The sequence below is a fragment of the Pseudophryne corroboree genome, chromosome 11 (assembly GCF_028390025.1).
Source record: "Pseudophryne corroboree isolate aPseCor3 chromosome 11, aPseCor3.hap2, whole genome shotgun sequence".
Lineage (NCBI taxonomy): Eukaryota > Metazoa > Chordata > Amphibia > Anura > Myobatrachidae > Pseudophryne > Pseudophryne corroboree.
Window position 1 is genome coordinate 107,569,650 of NC_086454.1, and position 15,295 is coordinate 107,584,944.

The window sequence follows — 15,295 nt, forward strand, 5'->3', positions numbered from 1 at the left end:
CTGGCTGACAGGACACCATTAGCTCCTGAAGGAAATGAACGCTAGCCGTGCCTCGATGCTCACTCTCACAGCACGCCGTCACCCCCCTCACAGAGCCAGAAGTCAGAAGACAGGTGAGTGTTAGAAGACAGATCTACAATCAGTAAAGTGACGGCTAAAGGTACCGCGCGGCTGGCAGGAGCGCAGTGCACCATGTTTCCCACACATACACAGGCACTGCAGGGTGCAGGGCGCGGGGGGGGGGGGGGGGGGCCTGGGCAGCATGAAACCTATTGAAACCTACCCCCGCCAGTATAAAAAATTACCTCATAAAAGCTGAGGAGAAACACGCCATTGAAGAGTGGAGCTTATTCCTCAGTCAGCCAGCACACTGCTCAGTACCATTTTCTCTCTCTCCTCAGGCTGCAGAGACAACGCTGGTCCTCCTCCACTACTGAACAGGGTGCAAAACAGGGGGGGCCACAGTGAATTTGGTGCTATATAATTGTGTGATTAGCATTATAAAAGCGCTGCACGTCAGTGGGCATTTTGTGTTCACAGACATTGTGTTACTGGTGCTGGGTTGTGAACTGGCAAATCCACTTTGTGTCCCTCTGACAGATTTTACTGTGGGTCTGTTCCCTATAAGTCCCAGAGTGTCTGTGGTGTGGTTGTGCACGTGTGTGACATGTCTGTGGCAGGGAGTTCTTCCTCTTTGGGAGACATGTTAGAGACACAGAGGTGTAATATGACACCAAGAGCCTGACTGGGTGAAAGGTTACATGATAGTGTGAATCATATCAGTAAGAGGATGGACTGAATCTCATACAGAAAACTGAAAATAATCTGTTGAAGATGTGATTTTTAATAGTTCTGCCTTTCATGCACAGGGAGCCCTCTGGGTCACATACAAATTTGCACAAGTAGTACAAACTGATACCGACCCAGACTCCTGTTTCGTCACTAGTGATTCCAGGGGAATAGGTCCTAAGTTAGCAAAAAGCATTCAAAACATGTTTTAGCTATAAAGGTGGTGTTAGAAGTTACGAAGCCCCCTCTTTTACCACAAGGAGAGGGTTTACTTTAGTAAAGAAGTAATGGCCCTCATTCCGAGTTGTTCGCTCGCAAGCTGCTTTTAGCAGCTTTACACACGCTAAGCCGCCGCCTACTGGGAGTGAATTTTAGCTTCTTAAAATTGCGAACGAAAGATTCGCAATATTGCGATAAGACATCTCTGTGCAGTTTCTGAGTAACTCGAGACTTACTCGGCATCTGCGATCAGTTCAGTGCTTGTCGTTCCTGGTTTGACGTCACAAACACACCCAGCGTTCGCCCAGACACTCCTCCGTTTCTCCAGCCACTCCCGCGTTTTTCCCAGAAACAGTAGCGTTTTTTCACACACACCCATAAAACGGCCTGTTTCCGCCCAGAAACACCCACTTCCTGTCAATCACATTACGATCACCAGAACGAAGAAAAAAACGTGAGTAAAATTCCTAACTGCATAGCAAATTTACTTGGCGCAGTCGCAGTGCGAACATTGCGCATGCGCACTAAGCGGAAAATCGCTGCGATGCGAAGAAATTTACTGAGCGAACAACTCGGAATGACCCCCAATGTCATTTTCACTCCACCTCAGGAGTTGAACAGTCTCTAGGATGGAGTCTAATTTAACCTGAAAAGAAATTTCATATTCCCAAAAGGAATTCAGGCAGCTTACCTTTTTCCAAAAGGTGGGAGTCACCCCGCAGTTTAGACAGGGCCATTTCATAAAAGAGAAAAGGTGTTTCTCCCTGTGCCTGGAATGGCTTCACTTAAGGAGCCGACAGACCGCAAGTGAGTGAGGTGATATATTGATGTGGCCAATGGGACACTACTCAGGCCTACCATTGTCTGTGCGTGGGTGAGTAGTGCTATTGAAAAGTGGTCAGAAAACTTGCCATTAGACATTGACACAATAGATGGAGACGAGATACTCCTAACGTTAGGTCATATCAAAGACTCTGCTGCGAACGTACTAGAAACCATGAAATATATTGGTCTCTTGGGATCAAGAACCGCTACCATGGTAGTATCGGCTCGGAGGGCATTGTGGATTTGCCAGTGGAATGCTGATGCAGATTCCAAAAGGAATATGGAGGCTCTCCCGTATAAAGGTGAGGCCTTGTTTGGTGATGGGCTGGATGCGTTAGTCTCGGCGGCTACTGCAGGTAAGTCGACATTCTTGCCTTATGCTCCTACACCAGTGAAAAAGACACATCACTCTCACATGCAGTCCTTTCGGCCCAACAAATACAAAAAGGCCAAAGGTTCCCCCTTTTTTGCAGGTAGGTGAAGGGGAAAAGGAAAGAAATCCGCAGCGTCTCCCGGATCGCAGGAGCAGAAGTTCATCCCTTCTTCTGCCAAATCTGCAGCATAACGCTGGGGCTCCCTTGCGGGAGTCCGCTCGGGTGGGAGCAAGTCTGAAACTTTTCAGCCAAATCTGGATTCAATCTGGCCTGGACCAATGAGTCTTACAAATAGTGTCCCATGGGTACAAACTAGAGTTTCAAGATGTCCCCCCATGCCGATTTTTCAAATCGACCTTGCCAGCTTCTCTTCCGGGAAGAGAGGCTGTAACAATGGCAATTCAAAAATTATGTCAGGATGATGTCATTGTCCTGGTACCCTTGGCACAGCAAGGAGAAGGTTTTTATTCAAGCCTCCTCGTAGTTCCGAAACCGGACGGCTCGGTCAGACCGATTTTAAACCTGAAAAATCTGAATCTCTTCCTGAAAAGGTTCAAGTTCAAGATGGAATCCCTGAGGGTAGTGATTTCCAGTCTGGAGGAGGGGGACTTCATGGTGTCAGTAGACATAAAGGATGCTTACTTGCATGTTCCCATTTATCCTCCTCACCAAGCTTATCTGAGATTTGCAGTACGGGATTGCCATTACCAGTTCCAGACGTTGCCGTTCGGACTCTCCACGGCACCAAGGGTATTCACCAAGGTGATGGCGAAGATGATAGTCCTCCTTCATTAAAAAGGAGTCAATATAATTCCTTATCTGGACGATCTCCTGATAAAAGCGAGATCCAGGGAACAGTTGGTGCAGAACATCGCACTCTCCCTGTCAATACTCCAACAACACGGTTGGATCATGAATTTTCCAAAGTCCCAGTTGGAACCGACGACAAGATTGTCCTTTTTAGGGATGATTCTGGACACAGAAGTACGGAGAGTATTTCTTCCAGTGGAAAAGGCTCTGGAAATCCAGAAAATGGTCAAACAAATATTGAAACCAACAAGTGTGTTGATCCATCAATGCATTCGGTTGTTGGGGAAAATAATAGCGGCCTATGAGGCCATACAGTTTGGCCGATTTCATGCCAGAGTATTCCAGTGGGACCTATTGGACAAGTGGTCCGGATCCCACCTACACATGCACCGGAAAATAATCCTGTCCCGCAAAGCCAGGATTTCGCTCTTGTGGTGGCTACACAGTTCTCACCTACTAGAGGGACGCAGGTTTGGGATTCACGACTGGGTCCTAATAACCACGGATGCAAGTCTCCGAGGTTGGGGAGCTGTCACACAGGGGGAAAGCTTCCAAGGAAAATGGTCAAGTCGGGAAGCCTGCCTTCACATAAACGTTCTGGAATTGAGAGCCATTTACAACGGCCTTCTACAAGCAGTACATCTTCTTCAAGATCCCGTGCAGATCCAGTCGGACAATGTAACAGCAGTCGCGTACATAAACAGGCAAGGCGGAACGAAAAGCAGAGCGGCAATGGCAGAGGTGACAAGGATTCTCCTCTGGGCAGAAAGACATGTTAAAGCTCTGTCAGCAATTTTCATTCCGGGAGTGAACAACTGGGAAGCAGACTTCCTCAGCAGACACAATCTCCATCCAGGAGAGTGGGGCCTCCACCAAGAAGTCTTTGCAGAGGTGACAAGTCTTTGGGGAGTTCCTCAAGTAGACATGATGGCATCTCTATTAAACAAGAAGTTTCAGAGATATTGTTCCAGGTCAAGAGACCTTCAAGCAATAGCAGTGGATGCACTGGTGACCCAGTGGGTGTTTCGGTCGGTATATGTTTTCCATCCACTTCCACTGATTCCAAAAGTTCTCAAAATAATAAGAAGAACAAGAGTTTGAGCAATCTTCATAGCCCCAGACTGGCCAAGGAGGGCTTGGTATCCAGATCTTCAGTAGTTGCTCATAGAAGATCCTCGGCCTCTTCCTCCTCGAGAGGACCTACTACAGCAGGGGCAGTGTGTGTATCAAGACTTATCGCGGCTACTTTTGACGGCATGGCTGTTGAGCATCGGATCCTAGCCCGAAAGGGTATTCCCAAGGAAGTCATCCCCACTCTTATTCAGGCCAGGAAAGGAGTAACGTCTAAACATTACCACCGTATTTGGAGAAAATATGTGTCTTCGTGTGAATCCAAGAAGGCTCCTACGGAAGAGTTTGAGTTGGGACGTTTTCTCCATTTTCTGCAGACTGGTGTGGATGTGGGCCTTAGATTGGGGTCAATCAAGGTCCAGATTTCGGCCTTATCAGTTTTCTTTCAAAAACAATTAGCCTCCTTTCCAGAAGTTCAGACGTTCATGAGAGGGTTTCTGCACATCCAGCCTCCATTTGTGCCTTCAGTGGCACCATGGGACCTTAATGTGGTGTTGCAGTTCCTTCAATCAGATTGGTTTGAACCTCTGCAGGAGATAGAATTAAAGATTCTCACTTGGAAAGTGGTGATGCTTTTGGCCTTGGCATCCGCAAGGCGGGTGTCTGAGTTGGTGGCCTTGTCTCACAAGAGCCCTTACCTGATCTTCCATGAAGATAGGGCAGAGTTAAGAACTCGTCAACAATTTCTTCCAAAGGTGGTTTCGTCCTTCCACATAAACCAACCTATTATGGTGCCAGTAGTTACTGACACTTTCACTGAGTCACAATCTCTAGATGTGGTTAGAGCTTTGAAGATTTATGTTGCAAGAACAGCTCGATTACGGAAAACAGAGGCTTTGTTTGTCCTGTATGCTCCCAACAAGATTGGGTGTCCTGCTTCTAAGCAGACTATTGCGCGCTGGATCAGAGGGACAATTCAGCACGCTCATTCTACGGCACGCTTGCCGGTACTGAAGTCGGTGAAGGCCCATTCTACTAGGAAAGTGGGCTCATCCTGGGCGGGTGCCCGGGGCGTCTCGGCTTTACAACTTTGCCGAGCAGCTACTTGGTCAAGGTCAAACACATTTGCTAAATTTTATAAGTTTGACACTTTGGCCGATGAGGACCTCAAGTTTGGTCAATTGGTGCTGCAGGGTCATCCGCACTCTCACGCCCGTACTGGAGCTTTGGTATAACCCCATGGTACTGAAGTGGACCCCATCATCCTCTAGGACGTATGAGAAAATAGGATTTTAATACCTACCGGTAAATCCTTTTCTCCTAGTCCGTAGAGAATGCTGGGCACCCGACCCAGTGCGTACTTTACCTGCAGTTTGTTCTTTATAGTTACACAAGTTGTGCTTCATTTGTTTTCAGCATGTTGCTGTAAATGGTTCATGCCTGTTGGTGTGTGTCATGTTGAATGCCATGTTGTGCGGCATGGTTGAGGTGTGAGCTGGTATGAATCTCACCATTAGTATAAAAGTAAATCCTTTCCTCGAAATGTCCATATCCCTGGGCACAGTTCCTATAACTGAGGTCTGGAGGAGGGGCATAGTGGGAGGAGCCAGTTCACACCCTTGAAAAGTCTTAAAGTGCCCATGGCTCCTGCAGAAACGTCTATACCCCATGGTACTGAAGTGGACCCCAGAATCCTCTATGGACTAGGAGAAAAGGATTTACCGGTAGGTATTAAAATCCTATTTTTACAGGGTTTGCCCTGTGTGGTGTAGAGGTGCACTCTCCTGTGCTGCATTTTGTTATGTTACTCCAGAAAAATAATGGAGAACAAAAATTTGGAGGATAAAATAAGAATTTACTTACCGATAATTCTATTTCTCGTAGTCCGTAGTGGATGCTGGGGACTCCGTAAGGACCATGGGGAATAGCGGCTCCGCAGGAGACAGGGCACAAAAGTAAAAGCTTTAGGATCAGGTGGTGTGCACTGGCTCCTCCCCCCATGACCCTCCTCCAAGCCTCAGTTAGGATACTGTGCCCGGACGAGCGTACACAATAAGGAAGGATTTTGAATCCCGGGTAAGACTCATACCAGCCACACCAATCACACTGTACAACCTGTGATCTGAACCCAGTTAACAGCATGATAACAGCGGAGCCTCTGAAAAGATGGCTCACAACAATAATAACCCGATTTTTGTAACAATAACTATGTACAAGTATTGCAGACAATCCGCACTTGGGATGGGCGCCCAGCATCCACTACGGACTACGAGAAATAGAATTATCGGTAAGTAAATTCTTATTTTCTCTGACGTCCTAAGTGGATGCTGGGGACTCCGTAAGGACCATGGGGATTATACCAAAGCTCCCAAACGGGCGGGAGAGTGCGGATGACTCTGTAGCACCGAATGAGAGAACTCCAGGTCCTCCTCAGCCAGGGTATCAAATTTGTAGAATTTTGCAAACGTGTTTGCCCCTGACCAAGTAGCAGCTCGGCAAAGTTGTAAAGCCGAGACCCCTCGGGCAGCCGCCCAAGATGAGCCCACCTTCCTTGTGGAATGGGCATTTACATATTTTGGCTGTGGCAGGCCTGCCACAGAATGTGCAAGCTGAATTGTACTACACATCCAACTAGCAATCGTCTGCTTAGAAGCAAGAGCACCCAGTTTGTTGGGTGCATACAGGATAACAGCAAGTCAGTTTTCCTGACTCCAGCCGTCCTGGAAACCTATATTTTCAGGGCCCTGACAACATCTAGCAACCTGGAGTCCTCCAAGTCCCTAGTAGCCGCAGGTACCACAATAAGCTGGTTCAGGTGAAACGCTGACACCACCTTAGGGAGAAACTGGGGACGAGTCCGCAGCTCTGCCCTGTCCGAATGGACAATCAGATATGGGCTTTTGTGAGACAAAGCTGCCAATTCTGACACTCGCCTGGCCGAGGCCAGGGCCAACAGCATGGTCACTTTCCATGTGAGATATTTCAAATCCACAGATTTGAGCGGTTTAAACCAATGTGATTTGAGGAATCCCAGAACTACGTTGAGATCCCACAGTGCCACTGGAGGCACAAAAGGGGTTGTATATGCAGTACTCCCTTGACAAACTTCTGGACTTCAGGAACTGAAGCCAATTCTTTCTGGAAGAAAATCGACAGGGCCGAAATTTGAACCTTAATGGACCCCAATTTGAGGCCCATAGACACTCCTGTTTGCAGGAAATGCAGGAATCGACCGAGTTGAAATTCCTCCGTGGGGGCCTTCCTGGCCTCACACCATGCAACATATTTTCGCCAAATGCGGTGATAATGTTGTGCGGTCACCTCCTTCCTGGCTCTGACCAGGGTAGGGATGACCTCTTCCGGAATGCCTTTTTCCCTTAGGATCCGGCGTTCAACCGCCATGCCGTCCAACGCAGCCGCGGTAAGTCTTGGAACAGACATGATCCTTGCTGAAGCAAGTCCCTTCTTAGTATCTCTTGAAGTTCCGGGTACCAAGTCCTTCTTGGCCAATCCGGAGCCACGAGTATAGTTCTTACTCCTCTCCGTCTTATAATTCTCAGTACCTTGGGTATGAGAGGCAGAGGAGGGAACACATACACCGACTGGTACACCCACGGTGTTACCAGAGCGTCCCAGCTATTGCCTGAGGGTCTCTTGACCTGGCGCAATACCTGTCCAGTTTTTCGTTCAGACGGGACGCCATCATGTCCACCTTTGGTCTTTCCAAACGGTTCACAATCATGTGGAAGACTTCCAGATGAAGTCCCCACTCTCCCGGGTGGAGGTCGTGCCTGCTGAGGAAGTCTGCTTCCCAGTTGTCCACTCCCGGAATGAACACCGCTGACAGTGTTATCACATGATTTTTCGCCCAGCGAAGAATCCTTGCTGCCATTGCCCTCCTGCTTCTTGTGCCGCCCTGTCTGTTTACGTGGGCGACTGCCGTGATGTTGTCCGACTGGATCAGCACCGGTTGACTTTGAAGCAGAGGTCTTCCTAGGCTCAGAGCATTGTAAATTGCCCTTAGCTCCAGTATATTTATGTGGAGAGAAGTCTCCAGACTTGACCACACTCCTTGGAAATTTCTTCCCTGTGTGACTGCTCCCCAGCCTCTCAGGCTGGCATCCGTGGTCACCAGGACCCAGTCCTGAATGCCGAATCTGCTGCCCTCTAGTAGATGAGCACTCTGCAGCCACCACAGAAGAGACACCCTTGTCCTTGGAGACAGGATTATCCGCTGATGCATCTGAAGATGCGATCCGGACCATTCGTCCAGCAGATCCCACTGAAAAATTCTTGAGTGAAATCTGCCAAATGGAATCGCTTCGTAAGAAGCCACCATTTTTTCCAGGACTCTTGTGCATTGATGCACTGACACTTGTCCTGGTTTTAGGAGGTTTCTGACTAGCTCGGATAACTCCCTGGCTTTCTCCTCCGGGAGAAACACCTTTTTCTGGACTGTGTCCAGAATCATCCCTAGGAACAGCAGACGTGTCGTCGGAATCAGCTGCGATTTTGGAATATTTAGAATCCACCCGTGCTGTCGTAGAACTACTTGAGATAGTGCTACTCCGACCTCCAACTGTTCTCTGGACCTTGCCCTTATCAGGAGATCGTCCAAGTAAGGGATAATTAAGACGCCTTTTCTTTGAAGAAGAATCATCATTTCGGCCATTACCTTGGTAAAGACCCGGGGTGCCGAGGACAATCCAAACGGCAGCGTCTGAAACTGATAGTGACAATTCTGTACCACGAACCTGAGGTACCCTTGGTGAGAAGGGCAAATTGGGACATGGAGGTAAGCATCCTTGATGTCCAGGGACACCATATCGTCCCCTTCTTCCTGGTTCGCTATCACTGCTCTGAGTGACTCCATCTTGATTTGAACCTTTGTATGTAAGTGTTCAAAGATTTCAGATTTAGAATAGGTCTCACCGAGCCGTCTGGCTTCAGTACCACAAATAGTGTGGAATAATACCCCTTTCCTTGTTGTAGGAGGGGTACTTTGATTATCACCTGCTGGGAATACAGCTTGTGAATTGTTTCCAATACTGCCTCACTGTCGGAGGGAGACGTTGGTAAAGCAGACTTCAGGAACCTGCGAGGGGGAGACGTCTCGAATTTCCAATCTGTACCCCTGGGATACTACTTGTAGGATCCAGGGGTCCACTTGCGAGTGAGCCCACTGCGCGCTGAAACTCTTGAGACGACCCCCCACCGCACCTGAGTCCGCTTGTAGGGCCCAAGCGTCATGCTGAGGACTTGGCAGAAGCGGTGGAGGGCTTCTGTTCCTGGGAAGGGGCTGCCTGCTGCAGTCTTCTTCCCTTTCCTCTACCCCTGGGCAGATATGACTGGCCTTTTGCCCGCTTGCCCTTATGGGGACGAAAGGACTGAGGCTGAAAAGACGGTGTCTTTTTCTGCTGAGATGTGACTTGGGGTAAAAAAGGTGGATTTTTCAGCTGTTTCCTTGGCCACCAGGTCCGATGGACCGACACCAAATAACTCCTCCCCTTTATATGGCAATACTTCCATGTGCCGTTTGGAATCTGCATCACCTGACCACTGTCGTGTCCATAAACATCTTCTGGCAGACATGGACATCGCACTTACTCTTGATGCCAGAGTGCAAATATCCCTCTGTGCATCTCGCATATATAGAAATGCATCCTTTAAATGCTCTATAGTCAATAAAATACTGTCCCTGTCAAGGGTATCAATATTTTCAGTCAGGGAATCCGACCAAGCCACCCCAGCGCTGCACATCCAGGCTGAGGCGATCGCTGGTCGCAGTATAACACCAGTATGTGTGTATATACTTTTTAGGATATTTTCCAGCCTCCTATCAGCTGGCTCCTTGAGGGCGGCCGTATCTGGAGACGGTAACGCCACTTGTTTTGATAAGCGTGTGAGCGCCTTATCCACCCTAGGGGGTGTTTTCATTTAATTTATCTGATTCAGGAAAAACTACAGGTAGTTTTTTCACACCCCACATAATACCCTTTTTTGTGGTACTTGTAGTATCAGAAATATGTAACACCTCCTTCATTGCCCTTAACATGTAACGTGTGGCCCTAATGGAAAATACGTTTGTTTCTTCACCGTCGACACTGGAGTCAGTGTCCGTGTCTGTGTCGACCGACTGAGGTAATGGGCGTTTTAAAGCCCCTGACGGTGTTTGAGACGCCTGGACAGGTACTAATTGGTTTGCCGGCCGTCTCATGTCGTCAACCGACCTTGCAGCGTGTTGACATTATCACGTAATTCCCTAAATAAGCCATCCATTCCGGTGTCGACTCCCTAGAGAGTGACATCACCATTACAGGCAATTGCTCCGCCTCCTCACCAACATCGTCCTCATACATGTCGACACACACGTACCGACACACAGCACACACACAGGGAATGCTCTGATAGAGGACAGGACCCCACTAGCCCTTTGGGGAGACAGAGGGAGAGTTTGCCAGCACACACCAAAACGCTATAATTATACAGGGACAACCTTATATAAGTGTTTTCCCTTATAGCATCTTAATATATTATAATATCGCCACATAAAATGCCCCCCCTCTCTGTTTTAACCCTGTTTCTGTAGTGCAGTGCAGGGGAGAGCCTGGGAGCCTTCCTAGCAGCGGAGCTGTGTAGGAAAATGGCGCTGTGTGCTGAGGAGAATAGGCCCCGCCCCCTTTTCGGCGGGCTTCTTCTCCCGTTTTTCTGACAACCTGGCAGGGGTTAAATACATCCATATAGCCCCAGAGGCTATATGTGATGTATTCTTAGCCAGCATAGGTACTTTCATTGCTGCCCAGGGCGCCCCCCCCCAGCGCCCTGCACCCTCAGTGACCGTTGGTGTGAAGTGTGCTGAGAGCAATGGCGCACAGCTGCCGTGCTGTGCGCTACCTTAAGAAGACTGGGAAGTCTTCAGCCGCCGATTTCTGGACCTCTTCTCTCTTCAGCATCTGCAAGGGGGTCGGCGGCGCGGCTCCGGTGACCCATCCAGGCTGTACCTGTGATCGTCCCTCTGGAGCTAGTGTCCAGTAGCCTAAGAAGCCAATCCATCCTGCACGCAGGTGAGTTCACTTCTTCTCCCCTAAGTCCCTCGTTGCAGTGAGCCTGTTGCCAGCAGGACTCACTGAAAATAAAAAACCTAACAAAACTTTTACTCTAAGCAGCTCTTTAGGAGAGCCACCTAGATTGCACCCTTCTCGGCCGGGCACAAAAACCTAACTGAGGCTTGGAGGAGGGTCATGGGGGGAGGAGCCAGTGCACACCACCTGATCCTAAAGCTTTTACTTTTGTGCCCTGTCTCCTGCGGAGCCGCTATTCCCCATGGTCCTTACGGAGTCCCCAGCATCCACTTAGGACGTCAGAGAAAATAGGGAAAGATCAAGAACCACTTCCTCGTACTGCTGCTGCTGACGCTGCTGTTGTTGCTGCTGGGAGTCGATCGTCATCCCAAAGAAGTCGGAAAACCATTATACTACTTCAACTAAGCAAATGACTGTCCAACATTCCTTTGCGAGGAAGATCAAATATAACAGCAATCAACCTGTTGCAAAGCGGATAACTGAGGCCTTGACAGCTATGTTGGTGTTAGACGTGCGTCTGGTATCTGCCATTAGTGCAGTGGGGCTGCAGTGCCACTCCTAGATGGGCCAGGTGTTTGTGCCGCACACTTGTGTCGCTTAGCTTAGTCATACTGCCACCTCATTGCACCTCTTTTACTTCTGTGCATGATGTGCTGTTTGGGGACTAGTTTTTTTAAGTGTCATCCTGTCTGCCACTGCAGTGCCACTCCTAGATGGGCCAGGTGTTTGTGCCACACACTTGTGTCGCTTAGCTTAGTCATACAGCCACCTCGGTGCAACCTTTTAGCCTAAAAACAATATTGTGAGGTGTGAGGTGTTCAGAATAGACTGGAAATGAGTGGAAATGAATGTTATTGAGGTTAATAAGACCGTAGGATCAAAATTACCCCCAAATTCTGTGATTTTAGCTATTTTTATGTTTTTTTTAAAAATCATCCAGATCCAAAATCAAAACCAACACCCAAAAGGGTGGTTTTGGCAAAACCTATCCATATCCAAAACACGAGCGGGGATCCAGATGCAAAACCAAAACACGAAAAGTGCCCGCCGCACATCTCTAATTTAAATACAAATATCCATTGTCTTCCCTTTAAAAAATCTAATGGAAATCTGCTTTTGCAACAACCAAAAAAAGAAGCTTAGAGGCTATATCAGACCCTGCTTTTCCAGGTGCATTTCAATACAATGGGAAGTGGGTATGCATCTTACAAGACATTAGGCATATTTGCGTAAATAAAAGGCAGTAGGGATCCACATGCTTCATGATTCATATCTTAACTTTACTGTGCGTACTATGGGCCCGATACATGTTTGTATGAAACTGCACAGCCATTCCGTCTAAAAAGCTAATGCAGCAGGAGGCGTCTGTAGCAGATAGACAGGGTGTAGTATGGTATGCCGGCGGCTGGAATCCCGGCAGCCAGCATACCGGCACCGGGATCCCGACCGCCGGCATACCGACAGCTGGGCGAGCGCAAATTACCCTCTCGCTGCGCTCGCCATGCTGCGGGCACAGTGGCGCGCTACACGCGCCATGCTATTTATTCTCCCTCCAGGCGAGTCGTGGACCCCCAAGAGGGAGAATAGTTGTCGGTATGCCGGGTGTTGGGATTCCGGCGCCATTATACTGAGCGCCAGGATCCCAACGGCCGGCATACTGAATACCACCCGATAGCCACCTCCTATTAGATTTGCAAGGATCTGAGCGCAGCATCTGAGGACGCAGCCTCAGATAACCATCGTGAGCATCAGTTGCGCTTCGCGATGGTTACAGGCACCGGCCAGCTTGCACAAGTTAAAGCATACTCAGGCTGGACATAGGATCCGGACTCTTGGGTCCATGTAGTCTTCATCTGACGGCGAAGACCCTGGACCCGTTACGTCTTGAAAACACGCAGAATGTCAATTATGCTGCAGCTGACAGGGGGCTGCGAGTGACATCACAAGAACCGTTCTGCACATGGGCAGTATGGGTCTTGCGCCTACGCAATCCCGCAAACATCATATTCATGCACAAACTATTGGGTTTGCATACAAGTATTAATAAGGCCTCCCTCCCAATCCCTAATGTTGGTGCCATGAGATTTATGTGAAAGCAAATTTACATTTTGTCCAACCTAGGACAATTAGATATCTAAATGAAAATATTATCAGTGGCCAATATCAGCGTTGTTCAGGAAGTGTATCACCTATGTTATACCCCTTTCACACTGCCTGAGGCGGGTCGCACTTGGGAGGCTAATACGGGAGCTCCCAGGGTGCAACCCGCCTCAGGGGCCCTGCCGTCGCTGTCTGCAACCCGGCATATTGCCAGGTTGGTGACGTCAGCGGTGACGCAGTGGGGACGGCACTTGGAGATCCCATGATCTCCAAGCACCGCCCGTACAAACACAGTGAACGGGAATCGGGTCGACTCGGCTCCCGTTCACACCGCACAGCGAGCCGGACTGAACACAAGTTCAACCCTGCTTGCTACCAGGGTTGAAATACCAGGTCGCTCAACCCAGTATTTTTCCCCTGGCACCTTTCAGACCGCACATGAACACGGGTTATGTGCGCTCATGTGCCAATAACCCGTGTTCATAGCTGGCGGTCTGAAAGGGGTATTATTGAGAACTATAAAACTTTAATATAGAACCAAATAAGGCAATTTAACTCTTCTTATACCAGTCTGAAAAATGAACATATACAGTATAAATAAAATCTCTATCGAAAAACAGAATTTCTATTTTGATGTCACTCAGTATTTCTGGCCCACCTGTCATCTGAGTAACACCATGTACACACAGTCTGCATATAAATGCTACCTTTATTCCAATTTTGTTGCTTTCTTGTTTTGCACCTCTTTTAATTGCTCTTAGTCATCCGGGCTCTTAACAGCAGTCAAGCAATCAGCACCCAATTATCTTGTGTCACCAGCACTGTCATTACATCCATCTGCCAGAGAGATTGCCCCCCTCCCTTCTTTCCAGGGATAAACACAGAGCATTCTCTCCTGCAGGAATATCAGGACCCACATGACTCATCTGCTCCAAGTACACAGGTATTACATAGACATCACATCTCCTTTCTAATACACAAGCACTCCTTCCTAATACATAGACATTGCATTGCCTGACACGTCTCTCATCTCTTGATAGAAAGGCATCACATTAATAATCACAATCTAAGCCATTCTTAATACAGAGGGATCAGATAGACCAGGCTTGCCGACTTTCAGGCTGCTCCCTCCAGGCTTATATCGCCCAGTGTCTATGGTGGTAATATTGGTGACTGATGAACGATGCACGCTCCCACGCGTCATTCAGTGTTCACCAATATTGAGCTGACATGCAGCTCAACCCGTCAATGTGGGGCTGAGCTGCATGTTCGGGAATGCCAGCGGTGACGTCACTGAACGTTATCGTTGAACGATAAAGTTCAGTGTGTTCGTACTATATCGTTGAACGCTATATCGTTTAACAATATAGTCGTCCATCACCGGCCTTCCAGAATTGGCTAGTGTGTACCCGCCTTTACAGAAGAAGATGCTTTACTTAGTTTGATTCCAGCTTCCACAATAGGCATTGTTCTAGTGCATGAAACAGCAGTAGTACTAGCTGGACCACCACTTGAAAACAAAGACGATGGCCTGAGTCTTTCCTTGCCACTGCGTGTGGTGTATGGCTTGTTGGCAATTTTACTTTTTTTTTTTGCAGTAAAGTTCTCTTTATTATTAGAAGTGATGTTTTCTTTAGCATTGTGAAATACTTAGATTTCAGGTGGCTTTTCTTAAACTTTCTGTCCCCTGGACCACCTTTAGTTGAAGTACTATCATCACTGGCAGCAGTTGCAGAACCAATACTGGATTGCTGCTCCTGCTCTTCTATCGACTGATCCATATTTCTATTTTTACACACTGCACCTATAGTAATGTTGGCATACTGGCACCTAATGAACGTTATTATTTTACAACACAATATCTGAACAACAAACAAAAGAGTTTTTGTGTTTTGTTTTTTACACACTGCTGCCCTTCACTGCACTTATAGTAATGGTAGCACCCTGGCAACTAATGAACATTATTAGTTGCCAGTTTTATTTTAGTGAACAACACAGAGCCTCACAGTGCTGCAGATCACAGCC